At 35.5% G+C, this 5336-nt stretch overlaps 1 long non-coding RNA gene across 2 annotated transcripts in view; it reads left to right on the plus strand.

The window, feature by feature from the left end:
- The first annotated feature begins 4425 nt into the window (after nucleotides 1-4425).
- LOC118005838 overlaps nucleotides 4426-5336 on the plus strand; it is a 14363-nt gene continuing 13452 nt past the window's right edge. For both annotated transcript variants that reach the window (XR_004677884.1, XR_004677883.1), the window contains exon 1: nucleotides 4426-4534. This is a non-coding gene — a long non-coding RNA (uncharacterized LOC118005838). The remainder of the gene's footprint in view (nucleotides 4535-5336) is intronic.

The raw sequence follows: 5336 nt of genomic DNA on the forward strand, positions 1-5336 counted from the left end.
AGCAGTTTGATGGTTTCTTAGAAAAGTGAACACTGCTAAGTGACTGATGGTGTTGAGCAATGAGTAACATATAGAATTGTGGAATCATTATATTGTACACCAGAAACTAATGTAACACTTGTATGTTAACTATACTTAAAAAAAAAAGAAAAAAACAAACAAAAAGCTAAACATACTCTTACCATATGACCCAACAATTGCAGTTCTCGGTATTTCACAAAAAAGTTGAAAATGTACTTCCACATAAAATCCTGAGCAAGGGTGTTTATAGCAGTTTTATTCATTATTGCCCAAACTTGGAAGCAGCCAAGATATCCTTCAGTAGGTGAATGGATAAATAAATTGTGGTACATTCAGACAATAGAGTATTTTTCAACTCTAAAACAAAATGAGCTATCAGGCCATGATAAGATATGGATAAACTTTAAATTCATATTACTAAATGAAAGAAGCAAATCTTAAAAGGCTACCTGCTGTGTAATTTCCACTGTAAGACATTCTGGAAAAAATAAAACTATGGAGAGAGTAAAAAGATATATGAATGGAAAATAAGCACATGAAAAGTTTTTTAATATCATGAAACCTTAGGAAAATGCAAATTAAAATCACAGTGAAACACCACCACACACCAAATCAAATGACTACAATTAAAGAGAGAAAAAGCAAGTGTCATTGAGGATATGGAAAAATTGATACTCTTATATAACACTGGCTGGAATATAAAATATTATGGCCACTTGGAAAAGCAGTTTAGCAGTTTCTAGGATGCCTGGGTGGCTTAGTCAGTTAAGTATCTGCCTTTGGCCTAGGTCATGATCCCAGGGTTCTGGGATTGAGTCCCACAACGGACTCCTTGCTCTATCGGGAATTTGCTTCTCCCTCTGCCTCTCCCACTGCTCGTGCACGCTCTCTCTCTGACAAATAAATAAATAAAAATCTTAAAAAAGAAAAAAAAAAAGCAGTTAAGCAGTTTCTTATAAAATTGAACATACACATAATATAAAACCCAGCAAAACACTACTAGGTATTTACCCAAGAAATTAAGACATGTGTCCACTGAAAGACTTGTCCAAAAGTGTTTATAACAGCTTTATTCTTAATAGCTCCAAACTAGAAAGAACCCAAATACCCATCAACTAGGGGATACACAAATAGTGGTGTATCTAAACTACTCAGTGACATAAAGAAACTATCTGATATTTGCAATTACAAGAATGAATGTCCAAAGCATTAAACTGAAGGAAAGAAACCAGACACACAAAGATTACCTACTGTTTGCTAAAAGGTGATAGAAAGCAAACCAGTGGTTACTAGGGTCTATGGTTGGGGAAGAAGACTGAATTCAAAGGGAGTACAACATAAGGAAATTTGGGGGATGATAGAAAAGTTTGGTATTTTGATTGTGGTGGTGATTTAAGTTTTCAAAACTTATAGAATTGTATATGCATGTTGGTGAATTTTGTCTCTAAATTATATTTCAGTTAAACTAATAAAAATGGAAAAAGTATCTAAAAGTCAATTTTTCTTAAATGCTTAGATTTGGATAATTCTCAGAGTCCCATGCATAGACTAGTACAGGAAAGTTTTTTTTATATATTATTGTTAACATAAAACTGAACAGGATGGATAGTTTAGACCAGTGTGGTATCTCTTAGGGAATGAAGTTCCCAGATTAAAAATCAAGATAATGAAACTCAAAGACAATCATTCATTCTTAAAACATTTTTGGTCCATATATCATGTTACTTCTTTGTAATCTGGAAGCTCCAAAAGTAGACCCCTGGAGCAAAGTATAAGAAAAAATAATTTCTAAAGCAATGAAATGACTTTGCTAACATGATTTATTAATTTATAGGTTAAAACTGACTGTACTTATATGAAGACAGCGAGGGCTGATATCATCTTGCCTTCTGGCACAAAGAATTAAAAATTAATTCACATAAATATCTTTTACAGCTAAGCAAGTTAATTAGATCAGATTTATTTAGTTTCTAAACTATTAAATAAAGTTGCCCATTGATGTAGAGATTATAGTTGATCTGACAGGTCAGCCTCTCTTCCTGTTTTCATTATCTACGCTGAATCCTTCTAAAAATATTGTTCTGGTTGAAATCAATAGAAGCTATTGCAGAATACAAGAAATGCTCTTGACCTTAAAAGGCATTTTAAATTGCTGACTTCATTTGAATCTCTAAAAAACTTAAACCAATCTTTTAAATTACAGGCACAGGGAGGGCAAAAAGGAGAAAGCTTCCTATTTATCTATTAATACCTTTGGACGCTTTTTAGTCAAGTGGGTTTGGACCAACCTTTTCAAAGATTTCAAAGGATTATCCACATGTTTCAGTTAAAAGGAAAAACTTTGCCCAAGACTCATTGCTTATATGCTCTGCAGCTAGACTCTCTTCAGACTGGAGAAATGCTACCTGGGAGAAAGACAGAAGTGAAGGCTCTCTTAGACAGCCACTTGGGTTCAGTTTCACAATTATTAACCCTTATAATTCATTAGGAACTCCACGATCCCATCTTGCTGAGCAGAAATTTATATTCTTGCATCACTGTACGTGAATTATCTCAAGTTCAGGCCAACCACTGTTTTCAATTAACGAATCCATCTCATAGGGTTGGATGAAGATTACATGAGAAAAGAGTTTGAGAAATTTTTTAAGGTTTAAAGAAGCTTTTATAAGGAACTTTCCTATACAAGATGAAGCTTCTCGGGGGATGGGAGGGATGGGGTGGCTGGGTGATGGACATTGGGGAAGGTACGTGCTATGGTGAGCACTGTGAATTGTGTAAGACTGATGAATCACAAACTTGTACCCCTGAAACAAATTAATACAGTATATGTTAATAAAAAATAAAATTAAAAAAAAATATATATATATATATATAAAGACAAAGCTTCTGATTCTGGGCCTTACAGTGTAAACCCCATGTTTCCTCAATTGCAAATAGATGGCAGATTTTTACCTTAAATTAAAGCACTGATCTCCATACTCCAAAAAAATGTGTGTACATGCATGTGTGTGTGTGTATGTATGTATACATATATATGAGAATTTTTTTTTAGATTGGGGAAAATAAAGTTCTAATACTTTTTGCCACACTTTCCTGAGGAGTTTTTACATGAGAATGCATTTAATCAAATATGAAAGAAACAGAATTCCAATTTCAGAACAACTAAATTTTATTTCAACTGGCATCTAATTGGTGGTCAAACACTGTGTGGAAAGGAGGAGAATTTATAAGTTGAATCCTACTGTCACAATAAGAGATAATGAGTGTCGGGTGCCTGGGTGGCTCAGTTGGTTAAGCGACTGCCTTCGGCTCAGGTCATGATCCTGGAGTCCCTGGATCGAGTCCCTGGATCGAGTCCCGCATCGGGCTCCCTGCTCGGCAGGCAGTCTGCTTCTCCCTCTGACCCTCCCCCCTCTCATGTGCTCTCTCTCATTCTGTCTGTCTCAAATAAATAAATAAAATCTTAAAAAAAAAAAAAGAGATAATGAGTGCTTCTCAATACATGCAATTCCAAATCCTCCTAATGGATGATCATATTATATAAGCAATATTCAAAATAAAAACATTTTTCTAGGGGCGCCTGGGTGGCTCAGTCATTAAGCGTCTGCCTTCGGCTCAGGTCATGATCCCAGCGTCCTGGGATCGAGTCCCACATCAGGCTCCCTGCTCAGCGGGAAGCCTGCTTCTCCCTCTCCCACTCCCCCTGCTTGTGTTCCCTCTCTTGCTGTGTCTCTGTCAAATAAATAAATAAAATCTTAAAAAACAAAAAAAAGATTAAAAAAAAATTTTTTTTCTACCTGGGTAGTCAACTGGAACAAACTTTTGGGATTTACCCCATGCATGTGTATAGGTTATGATTTAATTTAGCATTTTGGTTCTCAGGTCTACCTCTGAAAAGAAACATGGATTTACTTTCTGAAACTTCATTACATTTTATTAAATAATCTACTTGGACGTTGATCCCTATTGAAATATTTACATTAAGAGAGGATTCTAAGGTGATAGTATTGGACAAAACATGGGTTTAGCAGTGAAACTATCATGGATTTAAATTTTGTTCCATGCTAAGAAACAGTGTGACTTGAGAGTCACTCAAGCTTTGTAAAGCTTGATTTTTTCATGTATAGAATAAGATTCTCATATATTTGTGAAGTTGATGTTGAACAGTTTGATGTACATAAGGCTTTTGTTTCAGAGCAGACTTTCTATTAGTTAGCATTCCTCCTCCTTCATTAACAAAGAAATCTTCTATTTCACAAAAGGTTATATGGGTGAATTCCATGGAAAATTCCATAGTTATGAAAGTGTGGAGCATGAAGAGACATCCCATTGCACAAGTCACTTAACACAGACCTCTCCACAGCCTTGTATCTTTCCTTCTTACCTCTATTCCAATTCATTACGAGCCTCGCAACAGGAGTGGTATTTTCAATTCTCAAATACAGCCACATTACCTCCCTGGTGAACTCTTCACTGGTTATAATCCTACAGTGAAGCCAAACTCTTCAGTGTGGTAAGTGTGGTGTGATCTCTACTTTCCACGTCCACTTCCTCTTATACTGAGCTAGGTTGGTGTTCTTCATTTTCTAAACGAGACATCATCCTTCCTCTTCCATGACACTTTGTACAGGCAGCTCACTTTGCTTGGGGCATTCTCACTCTGTCCTCCACCAACCTTGAATTAACTATTCAACAAGTTAGCTTTCAGCTCAAATAAACTCTGAAAATAAGAAGGGACCCTGAGTCCCTAGTTTATAACAGGTTTCCTTTGTATAGTTTTTCAAAGAACCGTAGAAGTATTATCTTTTCCTCTATAACACTTTTATCAGGGAGTAACTTTACTTTTGTGGATAATTTTATTAATACCTGCCTCCCTCACTATAATACTATATGCCTCAGGAGAACAAGAGAAGTACATGGTTTGGCTCACCATTTATTTCAAGTGCCTAAGAGATAGTAGGAGCATAGTGAACTGTCAGTAAATACTTAATGAACAAGTGTGAGAAGAACAAATGGACATGGATGAGTAAGATGCTTCATTCCAAGGTTTTAATATTTATTTAATCCCTGAGTAATAACACTATGACAATTTGCTTTTTAAATTCCAGAGATGCATATTCCTTTATCTAGCTGAGGAACAGAATCATAAAGGGAAAGACATTGTATGGAAAGCCATGGGGAGAGTAGGGATTGTCTTTCTAAACCTTGAGCCTCATTTAATTCTAATTAAGTTAATTCTCCCCAATGTTTTTCTTTCTTTCTTCTTTCTCTTTCTTTCTTTCTTTCTTTCTTTCTTTCTTTCTTTCTTTCTTTCT

Source organism: Mirounga leonina, unplaced genomic scaffold (assembly GCF_011800145.1).
Source record: "Mirounga leonina isolate KUSES-001 unplaced genomic scaffold, KU_Mleo_1.0 Mir_94, whole genome shotgun sequence".
In the NCBI taxonomy this organism is placed as follows: Eukaryota; Metazoa; Chordata; class Mammalia; order Carnivora; family Phocidae; genus Mirounga; species Mirounga leonina.